At 42.2% G+C, this 17,925-nt stretch overlaps 1 protein-coding gene across 1 annotated transcript in view; it reads left to right on the top strand.

Moving 5' to 3' along the window:
• The first annotated feature begins 4,263 nt into the window (after positions 1-4,263).
• MAPK6 (mitogen-activated protein kinase 6) overlaps positions 4,264-17,925 on the top strand; it is a 31,449-nt gene continuing 17,787 nt past the window's right edge. Inside the window, exon 1 of the mRNA XM_042475047.1 lies at positions 4,264-4,449. The gene's annotated coding sequence lies outside the window, so the exon portion shown is untranslated. The remainder of the gene's footprint in view (positions 4,450-17,925) is intronic.

Genomic DNA, 17,925 nt, shown 5'->3' with positions numbered 1-17,925 from the left:
CTAGAACATCCCCAGCAGCTAGAACTATCCAGCTTCTTTTTAAGACATCCAGAGAAAGAGACCCCATTACATCTCTAGGTAATTTGGTTCCATTGTTAACTGGCTCTTATCATTATGAAAAGGGGTTTTACAGCACCTTTGAGACTAAAACTGAACTATAGCAGTTGGTAGCTTGTGCTTTCATAAACTTGAGGCTATTTCCTCAGATGCATTCAGGCTCTTGTCATGAAGAAGTTCCTCCTAATATACAATCAAAATCTACCCTCCTATAACTTAAAACTATTAGATCTGGACCTACTTTCCGAGGCAGCAGAGAACAAACCTGCCTGCTTCTCCCGCTTCATATTTTGACATCCTTCTAACAAAAATTCTCACACAACTATAGCACCACAATTTTACTTCGGCTGTCATGGCTGCATTGTATGGAACCCTGGCATCTGTGGTTTGGGGAAGCACTAGAGTACTCTAGCTGAGAACTGAAAATGCCTTTCCCTAAAATGCCAGGCCTAGGTTTTCAGGGGATAGAACTATGAAAGTTAAAGTGGGATCTTAGCATTATAAAAGCACAAGGAGAAAGGATGCTTGATCTGTACAAACACAACTCTGAGGTCATTCATAGAGGGGAGATTTCTTTTTTTCTGATATCAGTTCTCTGCCCCAAGGGAGAATACATGTCTTCCAAAGCTGTCCTTTTCCCATTTAAAATAACAACGGTCAATACACAGGCCATATTGCTGTGTTGGTAACCTTCCTCACCCCGACTGCCAAATTTGCTACCATCCTGCCCACTTTTCTTAGCAAAAAAAGTACTACATTTACTTTAACACAAAGTATGCAGAGAGCATAAACATTGTTTTTAGGTTAAATTATGTTTCTAGTAACATAGGAGTTTATCACATAGAGTTTAGCCCATGCAGAAATGAGATTTAAATTGGGAAAAATCCCACAAAAGTTGTATCTTTTCCAGACGATGTTGGGCAGCATCCTGCACAGAAAGTGGACAAATCCCGCAAAAGCGGGATTGTTTTCAGATGATGCCGGGGACACTGAGCATTAATCCGACATTAACCTGCACAGAAAGTGAGCAAAATCAACTGCTTTTTACTTTCGGGATTTTCCGGAAAGTAAAAAGAGGCTGATTTTGTCCACTTTCTATGCGGGTTAATGTCGGATTAATGCTCAATGCCCTCGATATGTCTGAAAACAAGCCCGCTTTTGTGGGATTTTTCTGGGATTTAAGTCCCATTTCTGCACAGGATTTAAGCACCGAACCTTCCATGTTACAAACTCCACAGAGGGAACTGGAGAGGGATCCTATTCCCTTCTGGGTTGTGTAGAAGAGGGAATTTCAAAGGATGTTGCTTGTCACATGACTGTATGACAAGCGTCATGAAAGATACAGAGCCCTCTCCACTTCTGGCAACCCTAAGCCTGCCATTAGTGCCACCTGGCTCAAAAACAAGGTGTGCTCTTATCTGCACATCTTGTTTTCAAATGAACATGAGGACAGCTGCCATCCCTGACCAAATATGGTGGTGCAGCAATGTGCTCTAGCATATTTGGGGGTGGCAATGTGACCTCCCCACTCCCAACCCTGGATGTTCCCAAACCCTTTGTTAGCAGAACCAGAGCCCTGTCTTACTTTTTTTTTTTATCAAGACCACCCAAAGTCTGTTTGCAACAGCCGGTGTGCAATGTTTATTTGGGTACTCTCAGCACAGGGTGTTCTGTTGTCCTTCTGCAATCAGGAACACTTCTGAGACCTTTGCCTCTTTACTTTAAAAAAAGGGGGGAAGAGAGAAAAAACATACTGCTGCACCTCAACTAAATATGCTTTACTAACATTATCTTTGGAGCAAAATAAGGCCAGCTGTTTTCAAACACAACCTGAACAGGCTGGCAGCAATAAAGTGATGCTAGAGCCCAACATGGGGAAGTTTATAGTCTCTCAGCAGGCATGGGACTTCTATTGGTCTGCTTCTCTTCAGCATCATTTATTCCTCTGGCTCAATGCTGATTTTTCCATCCCTTGGGACTGCCAAACTCCCAAAGGTCTTTTCAAACAACCAGCAACTACTGTAGTTCAAGCAGGACTGCAGCTTAAATCAGTTAAGAACTTGCATTTGGTAATCTTGGGGCACAGCTTGGCAGTTTCAATTATAGTGGGCCCTTGGTAGCCACTAGGTTTTGTTCCAGAATGCCTCATGGGTACCAAAATCCGTAGATGCTCAAGTCCCATTAAATACAGTGGCATAACAAAATAATGTCTGTTAACATAAAATGGCAAAATCAAGGTTTGCTTTTGGGAACATTTTAAAATATTTTCAAGCTGTGGATGGTTGAATCCATGGATAAAGAATCCATGCCTGCAGATGACCAACTGTACAACATCCAGAACTCTACTCACTCAGCCGGTGAAGGAATTCTGGAAGCTGTACATGAAAAAAATTACCTTCATTTTATTTTATTCTATTTATATCCTGCTTTTTTCCCCTCAGCACTAGATTCAAGATGGTTACCACCACCTAAAACAAATTACAGCTAAGAAACCCACATAAATACAAAACTTAAAAAGAACAAGCCACAATTCTGCTTTAAAAAATAAGTTAAAAATAGATGTTAAAAACAGATTTAAACCCTAAAAAGAGACAGGCAAACACATCCCATTCGAACCTCCATCTGCTGCATAAACACAAAGGTTTTTGCCTTCCTGCAGAAAGATAGCTGGGAAGGGGCCAACCAAACCTCCCATGGAAGGGAGTTTCACAACTCTCTTGTGTTCTAACCAAAGGTTTCAGGAATTGTGGTGGGACTTATAGAAAGACTTCTCCCACAAATCTTAATAACCAAAAGGTGCATGGTCAGAGATAGGCCCAGTACCAACTGCTGGTTTGCAGTGGCCTGGGGCCAATTCTAGAGTTCCAGAGCGCACAGCATCTGCACGCTCCGGAACCCTAGCACATATGGACAGCACTATCTTTATGTGGCACCATCCATATGGGGTACACATGCACGATGCAAACATCTCCGGGTGCCACGCTTCCGTCATCAGCGCATGCCAAGAAGAACCCGTTTTTTCCAGTTTCTTTTTGGTCCGGAGGCACGCCGTGTGGTTTGGCTGCTGCGGCGTCCCTCCAGAGGAAAACTGGGAGCCTCCAGACCACCTTTTCGGGGTGGTATGTACTACACCATATTTTCCCCTTACCTACTTTAGGCATCTGACAGAATCCCCATTTACTTTGCCAGAGGTCCTGCCCCCCCCAAATTGAAAAAAAAAAAATCTAGTTGGCCACCCAGACTTTTTGGTTTTGTTGTGTGCCTCCAAGTTGTTTCTGACTTATGGTGACCCCAAGACAAATCTGTCACAGGGTTTTCTTGGCAAGTTCCTTCAGAGGAGGTTTGCTATTGTCATCCTCTGAGGCTGAGAGAGTGTAACTGGCCCAAGGTAACTCAGTGGGTTTCGGCTCAGCAAGGATTCAAACTCTGGTCTGCAGAGTCATAGTGCAACACTCAAACCACTACACCATGCTAGTATACACTCCAATATTTCACAGATGAAAACCGGGACATATGGGGCAAGCAGTATGAAAGTGTGATCAAGATAGGGAAACTTATTAATGAGGCACGAAAGTTAGAATTGTCCAAGCCATTGTATTCCCATCACTATGTATGGACATGAGAGCTGGACAGTGAAGAAATCTGAAGGAAAGAAAAACAATTCATTTAAGATGTGGCACTGGAGAAGAGTGTTGAGGATACTGTGAACAGCCAAAAAACAAATAAATGGGTCTTGAACAGATTAAACCTGAACTCTCCCTGGAAGCAAATATGATGAAACTAAGCTGTACAGAGCTCCTGTACCTTTAATGGTTGTATAGAAGAGGGCATTTTGGCCAGTATTGCTTGTTACCTGTTTGGGCGACAAGCAACACCTGCTGAAATTCCCTCTTCTATGCAACCATTAAAGTTACAGGAGCCATCTCCAGTTTTCACTCTGGCAACCCTAGCCTTGATATCATTTCATTTAGGCTTGAGTCCAGTAGCCAAGAGTTATTTTGGCTGCATCTGGAAATCTGCCGTTTCAACACATTCATCTCCACTCATTTATGGGATTGTGAGCTTCCTCTATGTAAGACCTGGGAGGGGTGTTTGGCAAGATGTGTGCACTGCCTTAATGCCCGCCTCTTCAGCCCATTTAAATATCAGGAGGAATTATTGCTAGTATAACAGCTGTAGACACAGGGCTCATGTCAGTGCAATTGAACTTTCATCTCCTCTCCAGACCATGTCTATTTTTGACCAGCAATCTTCTGATTGACCTTTTTCATTTGCTTGGGGTGAATGTTCCAAAATTCTGCAAGTGAAACCTTCATATTTCTTTTTCTGCTTTTTTTCAACTCTGCAAAGTCAACATGAGACTCAAGACACTGCAAGAAAGTTGCCATAATGGTAAGTGCAGACAATTGCTTTCCCCCCTACCCCATTTAACCAAGAGTGGAACTAAAGAAGAAAGGTGTATATTTGTGTGGAGAGGAAGGGTGTTAGTATCATTACTGCTTTTGTTATTTGCCTTCATGTCATTTCTGACTTAATGGCGACCCTAAGGAGGCCTCTGTCATGGGGTTTTCTTGGCAATAGTGGTCCAGAGGATGTTTACCATTGCCTTCCCCTGAGGCTGAGAGCATGTAACTTGCCCAGGGCCACCCACTGGGTTTCATGGCTGAGCAGATAATTGAACCCAAATCTCCAGTCATACAGTCAAACCATTATGTCACACTGGACATATAAACACACATATATTTGTGGATATGTCCCCCCCCCAAACCAAGAAGCAACAGCAGCAGCAGAACAGCATCATCCAAAAAGGGACTGAAGTTTGCTACAAGATTAGAAATAAAGCTAGAATTTAAGTATCACTACAATCCATCCCACCATTGAGTGCAAAACTGTTCCCAGGTGACTCTGTGCCTGCTACCTAGGTACTGCTAACGGGCAACTAAGGCCTTTATTGCTGTTGTTTCCTATGGGTCTTTATTGTTAAATTGTATATGGACTAGGCAGCTTTTCAAATAGAGGGCTTCCCTCTGTAAAGTAGGACAGACAGCTACCTTGCTTTAAAGTTGTATATGAAGTTATATGTGTTTATAGCACTTCTTTTAAAGCCTTTTAAAAAGCTCAAAAGAAGATTGCTGGGCAAAATTACACAGTCATTTTTATTTGCATGACTGATCTGAAAGGGTTCCTTAAGCCCCACTCCTCTCAAAAAGAAAAAAAGAGTTAATTCTCCCATTTTAAAGAGGACTTTTATGACCAGCACTTAATAGTTATAGTAATACAGTAATAAGAAGGCCAATGTGGTGTAGTGGTTTGAGTGTTGGTATGACTTCACAGACCAGGTTTGAATACCTGTGCATCCATGGAAACCCAATGGTGACTTTGGACAAGTCACACACTCTCAGCATCAGAGGAAGGCAACTGCTGGAACAAATCTTGCCAAGATAACACCATGATAGGTTCACATTAGGATCACCATAAGCTGGAAATGACTTGAAGGCACACAACAACAACAACAACAACAACGTGGATGGAACATTATCTCTGCTCCAGGAGGATCCTTGGTCATATTTCTGGCATGGTCCAAAAATTGTTGATGCAAGGGGCTATGAGCGGATCTCAGTACATTAGTTTGAAAAAAAAAAAAAAAAAAAAAAGTTGTTGGGGGGGGGGAAGAATTTGTGAGTATTTAATCCTTTCAGACTGTACAGTTTTCCTAAATGAAATCCCAGATGTATTATTAGCATATTTTTGTTGGGGAGGAAGATATAGTTCCTGTGATGTACCATGTCTCTACCTCACCAGGGCTAAGAGAAGCACCAGAAAGACAGTTTGGATTGGCACACTATGGAAGAAGAGTTAGATACCTTCCTTTCCGGGGGCCATTGTTCTAATTCGACCTAGGACGATGGTGATAGCAGGATTGTTTTAATTTTTCACAGAAGGAAAAAGGAGATCTGGTTACAAGTCATGGCAACCTTGGCCTGAATCCTGTTGGTGTTGTACAAGTGAATCTCTTTGGGTATGTTGAACTGTTATATCCAGCTGATGGTGATGACTCGAATGGAGTTCTACTTGTAGAACTATTAGAAATTTGCAATATTGCACCTAGCATAGTGTATCAGTGAGCACTGCATACTACCTCTGTGCACAACTGATTGTGCAGTGAGGTGACAATGATACAAATTCATCATTTCTCATGTGTTGCACTAAAGTGGTATTCAGAACAGATACTGTGTAATGCTAGTAAATGTAACTCTGCTGGCAAATATATATTACCCTATGCTGAGATGCTATAGAATATTAATTATTGGTTAGTAATGGCATTTATAACCTGCATTTTTCTTTGATGAGTACAAGGTTCTCTTCATCATCATTTCATCCTCACAACAACCCCTTGGTTGTTCACCTACAAGGGAACTAGTCAAAGATTTTAATCATGACACTACAACATTTCCGTTTCCACCCTCATTTTACTCAGGCTATTGAATCATAGACTGCTGGTATTATTTTGGGCAACCATATGCAAAAGAGGAGATTCCTCCATGGTTGTACTGAAGGAGTTTTGAGAGATACAGGGTTTCTTCTCCAGCCTCTTGACATTCCACTTTTCTATACCATTCCTGTCTTGTTAGTGGCTGGCTAGATGGTTGATAGGTGTGTCTGTTTGACCCCACTAATACATTTTGGTTGCAATTGTGACAAGTGTGATGTGCAACTTTGCAATATAGCTTCATCTTTTAACAGAAATCCTCTTGGCCAGGATCTTTAGCCAGCCATATCCTTTCGGTGTGGATGGCACTTCCACCACATTTGGAGGTCCCCTGGGCCTTCTACGGTTAAATAAATAAAAAAAATTGCTATGTTTTAAAAAATATATGTTTGCCCCCAAATGCCTTTTAGGAGCATTCTCACCGTGGTTTGGGGGGGGGGCAGTTTCCAGGGTTTGATTCCCAGTTTGGCCATGGAAACCCACTAGATGACTCACATGCTCTCAGCCTTGGGGTGTGCAATAACAAACCCCCTCTGAACCAATCTTGCCAAGAAAACCCCACAATAGATCTTACAGTGGCCAACAACTTGAATGCACATAAAGGCAACAACGGGGCCAATTTAGGCCAAAGAAAGGGTTTTTTTAAAACAAGAAGCGAACAGGAAGAAACCTGTGATCACTTCCTATTGTTAAAGAAAGGTATCTCCTAGGCCTAAGGCTTAAAAGATAGTGAAAATGCTCCTATGATCTCCAGAGTGCATTTGGGGGCACAAAAGTTGGGGGGGGGGCTTTGGTGCAATGGGAGCGGAGCCTTCTAAGGCCTCCTATGGGGCTAATGTTCTCCCCACCCTAGCCTTCCACAATTGTCCACCCTGTCAGACCATTAGACCATGCTGGCTCTCAGCCACATTCAATGTTCCAAGGCTACCAAGCATGGTTCAACGGTCACTGGGATAGTTTTGAGAAGTGGCAGTCCCCTTAGGATTCTTTGTTAAGAAGTGTACTTCTTCAGAGAGAGCCAGAGTAGTGTAGTAGTTCAGCATTGGACTATGATTCTGGGCGACCATGGTTCGAATCTCCGCTTGGCCATGGAACCCTAATACGGGACTTTGGGCAAGTCAGACTCTTTCATCCTCAGAATATGGCAATGGCAAACCTGCTCTGAAGAAACATGCCAAGCAAACTTATGATCGGGTTGCCGTTAAGTCTGAAATGACTTGAAGACACACAGAAACAAACTTCTTCCAAGCATAGTGCTCCTCCAGAGTGCATGGATGCTCCCCTCATGTTTCCTAGCAGCAGCACTTCACACTCAATTTCTGTTGGCACGCCCATCTGTTACAAGCAGGATGGTTTAAGCAATGGCAATTATGTGTGTAGGATCTTGTCAGGGCCAATGCTGTAAGTGGTAAGGACAACTTACCCATAGGGGCTTGTGCCCTGATCATTTGGGGGTGCTTCACATAACTAATTTGGGCTGCCTTCCTTCCTAGACTGCAGGCTGCCTCTGAATAATAAGCTGTATAGTGTTATCATAAAACACCATGGTTGTGAGGTCTAAACAATGGATAGCAAACAACAGGATCCACAGTCACAGTCCAGGAAAGTACAGAAGAGTACAGTTCCCAGAATCCTGAAGCCATGATGGTCAGTGACTATGCTTACTAGGGGATTTGTGGAGCTATAGTCTTAAAACATGTTTTTTTTCAAGCTCTGCCCACAGCACTTCTATTGCATCCCACAGATATAATATACTATAAGGACCCTGGGAAGGAGCCAGTGTGGTGTAGTGATTTCAGTGTTGGACTATGATTCTGGAGACCAGGGTTCATTTCCCCGCTTGGTCATGAAACCAACTGGGTGACCATGGACAAGTCACATGCTCTCAGCCTCAGGGAAGGCAATGGCAAACCTCCTCTTAACTAATTTTGCCAAGACAACCTCATAATATGTTTGCCTTAGGGTCACCATAAGTTGGGAACCACTCGAAGGCACATTAACAACCACCATCTTCCAAAACATGCCCTTCCTTACTCTAAATGTAAGCAAAATTTTACATGCCACACCTGAACATCAAAGTACTTTGCCTAACCATTCTTTTCACCAAAGAAGCAATAATTCAAGATTTTAGCATGACTATCCTTGTGAACTCCCAATTTAGGTCAGGTGATTATTTGCTGAAATTGCAAATCAACCTTGTAACAAAACTTCCAGCATCTCTCCTTGAGCAGAAGAGAGAAGTTTGCTCTCAGAACTACAAATAAATTTATGTAACCCAGTTTAAAGCTCTCACAAAATGTTCTGGTGCTAAGAGGATTGCTCTACTTAACATGTGAGATGAATATCCTTTTTTTCCCCTGCCCCTTCTTGAAGGTCAGGGAAAGTGAACAGATCTCTGAAATAGACCCAAAAATGCTTTGAAGAGAAGGAGGTCGTTTGGGGTTATTTGGGGAAGGGGCAGTTACAATTTTTTCAGTTTTTTTTTTGTTCCTTGCCTTGTTTTCAACTTGGCATCCCTCATGAGCTTACATAAGCAAAAGCTTTATTCCTGCAGAGGCTGTGTTTGCTCTGCAGGAAAAGAGGGAGAATGAAAACTCAGATCCAAGCAAGCAAAATGAGGCTTATATTGCCTGCTGCTGCGATACTATCTACAGAAATGAGCAGAAAGAAAACAAGAAAAAGAAAGAACATGCCATCAAAACACTATAAACAGGTTGCTGGAACAGAGAAATGATCTATCTATTCTGACATACTGTTGCCAACCAGGGCTGGCTGTGGTTGAGGTTTTGTGACACAACGGAGAAGATAGCACCCATTCCATTTCACATACAGCATACCCTCCAAATGTCCTGATCTGGCAGGGACACTCCAGGTTAATCCTCTACCATCCCACACCATCAGCTGCTTTTATAATGTCCCAGTTTCTCTCTCCTCCTCCCACTTTCCCCCTTTGTCCTCAGCTTACTTCAATTGCTGCAAATTGGGTTCAAAGTGGAAAAGTAGTTTGTCCTCAGTTAACTCAACAGGGGGAAGAGGAGAGGAAGGGACAGGATTTTACCCTTCTCAGTTGGCTCAGGCAAAAGCAAACTGTTTCAGCCTCTCCTAGCTTGTCTGTTCTTCCTTGGTAATAACCTTGGCCATCTTGACCACATTCTGATGTTGCCTTGCCACGCATTTTCATTTGTGAAATGTTGAAGGATATGATACAGCACAAGGACTAGATCAAAGTGGGTACACAACAGAGTCTGGAAGACTGCACTGCCCCAGGTTCCTCCTTCAGAACTCTAGAGGGTGCTCCATATCTTCACAGCTACCATTTGGGCAACCAAAGCCCTTTCACACTACACAATTATATTGCTGTACAATGCTTAGCAGGGACGTAGCCAGGATTTTGGGAAGGGGGGGTCCAGACTAAGTGTCACCATTATAATGGGGCTGGGCACAGTGGCGTGGCGGCACACACCATTCATTCTATCTAACAGAAGGGGGTTCTGGACCCCACAGGACCCCCCCCCTTGGCTACATCCCTGCCCATAGCATCCTGGGATTCTGCAGTGTAGGAAGGTTTGTTTAGAATTCTCAGTCAGAGAGCTGTAGTACCTCACCATACTACAATGCCCAGGTTTCTATAGGATGTTGCTATGGCAGTTAAAGAGTAATATAATGCGATCATTACATACCTTCCAGCAGTCCCACTTTAGCAGGGACAATCCCAGTTAATCCTCTGTCTTCCCACGTTTTAAACTGTTTTTAAAATGTCCCATTTTCTCTCTTTTTCGCTTTCTGCCTTCATCCCAAGCTGACTTCAACTGATGCAAATTGAGTTAAAGTGCAAAAGTAGTTTGCATTCAGTTAGATCGGTAAGGGCTGAGGACAGGAGGGACAGGATCTTCTCTTTCCAGTAGGCGCAGGCAAAAGCAAACTGTTATAGCCCCTCCCAGCTTGTGTGTTCTTGTTCATTAATACCTTTTGCCATCTTGACTACATTTTGTTGTTGCTTAGCCATGCCATTTAAGAAACTGGACAAAAAGAAAAGAAATTCATTTGAGATGTGGTGCTGGAGAAGAGTTCTGAGGATACCATGGACAGCAAAAAGAACAAAGAAGGTGGGGTCCTAGAGCAGATCAAGCTTGAACTTTCTCTGGAGGCAAAGATGACTAAACTGAGACTGTTGTTCTTTGGTCACAACATGAGAAGACATCACTCATTAGAGAAGACAATAATGTTGGGAAAAGTGGAAGGAATTAGGAAGAAAGGAAAGCCACATGTTAGATGGATGGACTCAATTAAGCAGATCATGGGTATGAATCTGCAGAAACTAGGAAGACTAGTGGGGGATAGGTGTCTTGGAGATGTCTCTTATACAGGGTCACCATGAGTGGAGACTGACTCAAGGGTGGTTAACAACAACAGCAACAACCTTGTTTCCCAGCATCCATCTGGATGCTTGGAGGATATGTAATTTTGGTGTGAATAGGCTCCAGGAGTGATAATGCATCACTTTCTGTCACCTTACTGGCCATTATTTGTGTGTCTTCTTTGTTGTGTTGAGGTGAGGAGTCTTCAAAATAGCATTGTAGTCCACTGGAATGGGTTTTTAACATTTCTGAAGTCTTTTTTCAACTGAATGTATTGGGGAAGGTACCAGGACCTTGGGGTAGAATGGGTTCAGTGGCACTGCATGAAGCCCACAGACTGCATGGTTCCCACCACTAGACTAGACTGAATAATCTGAGAAACACCATTTACAACACAATGCATTTGCAAGAAACCAATTACACAATGAGCAAGGAGTTAGCTCCTAGCATTCTGTGCAGTTAGGAAAAACAGAATGAAATCAAGATGAATAATTTTCAAGGGAACATTTGTAAGCAGACAGTAGAGTTCTTCCAGCTGAGCGTTCATTTGTGGAAAGGCTGGTGGAGAAAAAACACCATCAGCTTCAAGAAGTTCCCCTGAAGGGATCAGGATAACATATCTCCAAGGCCCTAAATCTGGCCACCATCTATCTTTGGGACACAGGAACATGAGAGGCCTGCTAGATCAGATCATGGGCCAATCTGGTCCAGAATTCAGTATCCAGTGGTCAGTTCATCCTGTAAGATCAACATTATGAGTAACATTAGTACAAAAAACATTAAGGCTCCTGTATGGTGTGGTATGGGAGGAAGTCAATGGGGGAGTGACACCATGAGTTATTTCACAGTGACACCATCCCTAGTGACACCCCCAGCTAGTATCCCTTGTTATTGACTATGCAGACTTGAGCAGATGAAAAGTTGAGTAAAGCATTATCTGGAGAGCCATGGCTGTGAATTAAGTGGCCGTTCAGCTGTTGGTGAATTGCAACTCCCAACAGCCTTAACTAGCATAAGCCAATGGTGAAGAATATTGGGAGCTGCAAACCAACATCTGAAAAGTCACAAGATCCCACCTGTGCAGATCATTATATCCATTCTGCAAAATCACCAAAGTGAACCCAATGCCCAGAAGGCTTCTCTCCCTTGTGCTTTCCAGAGCCTCCATTTATTGCAAGGATGGGAATCATATGGCCTTGTGCAACCCTCAGCATCTCTCACCATTAGTTATGCTAGCTGGGTCTGCTGTAGCATCTGGAGAGGCTCATGATTCCCACCCCTGCTTTATGCCTAGAGATGCCTATGCTCATGTCAAGTCAACCCAGGTTTTTGACCTGGTTTGTCCTGCACTATGGCTACTGTTAACTGTGTGTAAAGTAAGATTCCCTTCCTCTGCCTGTGCGCCTTGAAAGAGGGGGAAATTTCCATTCCCTGTTTGCCATCATATCACATTACAGTACTTACTACAACTTCTTAATTTGAATTACCCTGTGTGGCAGATGAGGGATTTCTCAAACAGAATTGCTGATTTACAACTTGGCCTTCATTTAGATTGCACCGACAAAGATTATATTGCTTCAGAATACTGAAGCTTTAAAATGTAAATTGTGGATTTTGACCTGAAACAAGTTAAAGTATTCTTAACTAGAATTCTTGTACACTAAGCAAAGTCATAGCCAGAGGTTAATATATTGGTTTATTTGCAGACTTTAAACTAATTGTTCCAGTATTGCATGACCAAGTTTAACTGTAAACAGTGGAAGCAGAAGTTCTTCTGATTTGCTTGTGAAGGATAACCAATAGTAACCCAGCCACATTCCAGCATGCAAAGCACTCATCCAGTTCTAGCAGTTATCCTAAAACTTTCAAATGATCCTAATTAATTATTTACAGAAGGAGCCAAGATTCTTACTCAGTCTAAATTGTGCTGTACCACCTGAAAAATTCCATGTGTGTGTATGTGTGAAAGAGAGAGAGATTGTGCCAGATCAAACATACAGTATATTAGAATGTTTCTGAGACCCTACAAGAAAAGAAATTCCATCTAAACATTAGGATTTTTTTTTTTACTGTTTGGCAGTGAACTAGCTTGCCTTGAAAAGTGGTGGGACTCTCCCCTTCAGAGGCCTCTAAACAGAGGTTGGATGGACATCTTTCAGGTCTGCTTTAGCTGTAAATTGCTTCATGGCAGAACATTGGATCAGATGGCCCTTTGGTTCCTTCCAACACTACGATTCTGTACTATTTCAGACAACAAATGAGGGATTGCATGTTTGCATGTTCACCCATGTGAATCACACAGTCTCCCCTGCATATATCCCCTGCATGTAGATATGATGTCAACATAGTGAGTTTATCTGGATAGACAGACCAAGTGGTGTTGCCAGATCTCAGGGCCCCTGGCCGCTCTTTTCCAGTCCTGAGGAACCTCAGGGTGACAGCATTGTCTAAACAAATGTATAGATGTATATTTTTCTTCATTTGTTACACTTTGTGTGTGTTTGTGTGTGTGTTTTAAAATTTGAATGGCACACGCTGTGCAACTGTAATTGATGTGTAATGCATCATCCTTAATGACATCACCAGGAGCTACTCCTTGTAATATAACCAGGGCCTACCTCCTCAGACATTGCAAGGGGTCATTCCTAAGTTTCAGGTTTCGGGCCTGAAACGTGAAGCCCTGAGATAAACTTGACCTGGCAACTCTTAAGATCAAGCTTTCAGAACTATGAGAAGACAACTACAACATCATAGGGTTACTTTTTTGGAATATGCAATCACACAACAGTTAAATGCTGCATTTTCATTTATATGATAGGATTTCATTTTTGGAATGGCAATGCATAACAGAGCTCAGCAACCCTCTTCTCCAAGGAGAGAACCTAAGATTACTTTAAGAAATAGGTCGCACTGCCCAGCCAGAACACAAATATCTGCTTTTAGACATGACAATTTGGCCTGGGATTTTCTGATTGCTATTTTCTGATATTTTGTCTGGGGTGCTAGTCCAGAGAATTTATTTGTGTTACAGATGCAAAAACCACATTTCCTCCAGGGCTTAGGCTGGTTTACCCAGGCCAAGCAGTAACTTCTGTGAGATACGTTTGAAAGTGTAGTTGAGGCCTGCGTTCTTTCAGTAACTAAATCCTTGCCCTCCCCACCCCAAAGAAAATATAACTTCTTCAGATAGCAAGGAACAAAAATGCTTACATAATAAAGCAACAGTATCTGGCTGCAGAAATTGAATGTTTGTAGTGTTGCGTTTATCTTGCATCAAAAGCCAATTTCATGAGAATTCCAAATTTGCTCCAAAGCAGGCTTTTATTCTGCAAGCTGTAACCACTGCATTCAGTATTAACAGCATCATAGCAATGGTTTGAGTGCTATATTTAAATCTAATAGTAATTAAATTGCATTTATGTTGCATCTATTACCTAGTTGAATGTGAGTTTATTCCTCCAGAACACTAGGTAGATTCTGCATCTATCAAACATGAGATAAATCGGTAAACTGGTACAAGTGAGTATGTTTTTCACTAGCAGCAAGACTCTTTCTGTCAGTTTCTCCTTTTCTCTTTCCATGCATTTAAATACTGTATTCAGCCAGCATAAATTCCTGCATACTGATCTCATATTGGCAGTGCGCCTGCAGTCCAATCGCCTTTATTAATGCAAAGATTGTGGATTTTCATAACTGAAAAATTGTTTGGGCTTATCACGGGGAGGAGAATTGCACCAAGTTGAATTTTCTTTCCTGCACATGTGGAACAGCAGTTAGTACAGTGGACCCTTGTTATACGCTGGGGTTTGGTTCCAAGATCCTCCGTGTATAACAAAATCCATGTATGCTCAAGTCCCATTAAATATAATGACATAGCAAAATGGTGTCCCTTATAAAAAATGGAAAATCAAGGTTTGATATTTAAAATGTATACTTTTTGGGAACATTTTCAAACTGTGTATGCTTGAATCCGTGTATAAAAAATCCGTGTATAAGAAGGGCCGACTGTACTAGTAAATGTGTCAGGTAACCTTTCCATGCTTACAATAATGGAACCTGTCATACGATCCATTTTGTCCGATCACAAATTTGGGAAAGGCTGGGCTGGAATGTGGGATAGTCTTAGATCTAGGAGAGGATCTAGCCTAGTCCTTAAGTGATCATAGGAGATGTGGGATTAGGCTGTTACAGCCAAACCTACCTACCTTATACTTTCCAACTGTCCTGATTTTAGGAGGGACAGTTCCAATTAATCCTCTATCATCCCACTTTTTCAGTTGCTTTCAAAATGTCCCTGTTTTTCTATCCTCCTACTTTCCTCCTTTTTCCTCAACTTACTTCTATTGCTGCAATATAAGTTCAAAAGTCCTTTGCAGTCAGTTAACTCAGCAAGGCGGGGAGGGGAGAGAAGGGGCACAGTGTTGCCTTTCCCAGTAGCACAAGCAAAAGCAAACTGCTGCAGCCTCTCTTAGCTTGTCTGTTCTTCCTTATTAATAACTTGTCTTCTTGACCACACTCTGGTGTTGCCTTGCCACATGTGTCTTGATTTTCCTCTGTGAAATGTTGGAGGGTATGCTACCTTACAGGGTTGTTGTGAAGATAACACTAAAGAGTGCAACACCTCATGCAACATGTCTGTTCTGAGACTTGGATTAGGATACCATTGTTCACCTTTCCCCACGGGGGAAAACAGCTGGCTGGCTAGCTATAGATAACATTGAAATTTGCCTGGAGAGTGAACAGGGAGAGGTGGTTCAGAGTGGGTTCCCCCAATGTAGGGGCTGGAGCCTTGTGGAAGAAGAAGAATTTCCTCCAGATCCTCCATGAACTTAGACTTGCGTGCTGGAGGTTCCCCCTTCCCTCCCTGCTGTATCCTGACCTTAGCTGCACCCCAAACACAGAGATACCTTAGAACATAATAGATTCAAATGAAATTCTGATCATGAGTTCAGTTGAAGAGCTGCAGCAAAACACCAGTCCTTCTTGGCAAACTGCAGAACCTAAATATTTTCATTTGCTCTCAGTTACTGAATGATGAAAGGTTTGTTTTGATGGATGAAGTTAATTGCAGATATCTTGCACTGTTTATTCCAAATCTGAACCTCACAAGCAGGGGCAGTTTATGAAGTTTAATCAGCAGTTTATTCATCCATACATCTATGCAATGCACAGTTGGGTGTCACATTTTTATAGTCCACACATCCCTGTAAATCGCCATAACTGGGATGATACCTGGAAAATCTGATGTTGAAGTAACCACAGCAGCAAAAACATGTTTATCCAGCTAGGAAACAAACACATCATGGGACATTTGTCATTCCTCATTTTCAAAACCCAATCATAGCAGCACCTGTCCCATTTATTATTTATATTATTATTATTATTATTGTTGTTAATATTATTATTTAGAAATGAGTTAAGCTACGAGCAAGCATTTTGAGATAGGTCAAACCCAGATGGGTGATCTTTTCTGCTAATGTGTGGAAAATATTGCTCCCCACAACCATGGGAATAAGCCACCACAGAACATACTGTGCTGGACTTACATTTGATCTGAGTAACCCTAGGACTGGGCCACAAAGAAGCATTTAATATTTTGATAAATGATAGATAGTTAACATAAAGAGACAAGGCGGATGCCTAAAGAGTCATGTGGCTGGTGGACTGGTCCTGGTAAATGCAAGCAATGAAAAGGGAAAGTAGCATCAGGGTCAGCAGATACACAGACATGCCATGGGAGAAATGGAAGATATGAGTCACATGGAAAAACTATATTTCAAGATACAGCTAGAAACACAAGAAAAGCCTGTCCCTGAACCTGCTTCTTTCCATTCTAAGTATTGTTTAATCACTTGGGTGACTGCCAAGCATAACAAAATCATTTCCCAGTTCTGCATTACAAAGTATGACATAGGGCCCGAACAAACAGGCCAAAATAAAGCTGCTTCAGGTTACTTTGGAGATATGCTGTTTAAATGACAAACACATCTTAAGAGACCAGAAGCTGTGCAAAAGCTGTGCTCCAGTCCTTAGGACTGGAGCGTGGCTTTGGTGCATCTTCCTGCCTCTTAGGATACAGGCATCATTTAAATTGCATACCTCCAAAGTGACCCGAAGCAGCTTTATTTTGGCCTGTCTGTTCGGGCCCTAAATTTGCTGCATCTCTCTAATGCTAGTGTAGTGGTGAAGCCTGAAGCGTGGCCACTTACCATGAGAGTCCTTTGGCCATGCTCCAAGGAAAATTTAAAATCAGGCAGGTATGTTGTACAATATAATAGTGGTTTGAGTAGGACACTGGAAAACCAGGGTTTGACTCTTCGCTCCACTATGGAATCCAACTGGGTGGCCTTGGATAAGTCACACTCTCTCTCGGCCTCCGAAAAAGGCAATGGCAAACCCCGTCTGAATAAATCTTGCCAAGCCTTGTGTGTGTGCACATGTGTATGTGCCTTCAAGTTGCCTGTTGCTCCCATGAATTTCATGGGGTTTTCTTAGGCAAGGAATACTCAGGGGTGGCTTTGCCATTTCCTTGTTTTGAAATAGCGCCTACAGCACCTGGTATTCGTTGGTGGTCTCCCATCCAAGTACAAACTGGGGCTGACCCTGCTTAGTTTCCAAGATCAGAAGGGATCTGGTGTCTTTAGAATTGCCTTAGGGTCATCATAAGTCCGAAATGGTTTGAAGACATTCACTACACACAAGTTGAACAATGTTAACAAACCAGTTCTAGTAGTTTTCCTTGCCACTAGAAGCCAGCCTTTTAAAAAAAACTAGCAGGACTAAATTGTCCCTTCAAGACCCACAGTGTTTTGCATTACAACAGGGATAGCTCAAAAGCTTTAGTAAGTTGTTGAAGAAACCCATTTTCTGTCCTACTACTGTGATAATTAAGAAAAATAAAATAATAACCATGCAGGATATTTACAAATTCAGTATAAATGATGAGGAAATTGAAAAAGTCAAAGACTGTCCATATCATTGACCAGAATGGAAATTGCAGTCAAGAAATCAGAAGAAGAC

The sequence above is a fragment of the Sceloporus undulatus genome, chromosome 6, assembly GCF_019175285.1.
Source record: "Sceloporus undulatus isolate JIND9_A2432 ecotype Alabama chromosome 6, SceUnd_v1.1, whole genome shotgun sequence".
Taxonomy (NCBI): Eukaryota; Metazoa; Chordata; class Lepidosauria; order Squamata; family Phrynosomatidae; genus Sceloporus; species Sceloporus undulatus.
This window is presented reverse-complemented; position numbering and strand designations above follow the sequence as displayed.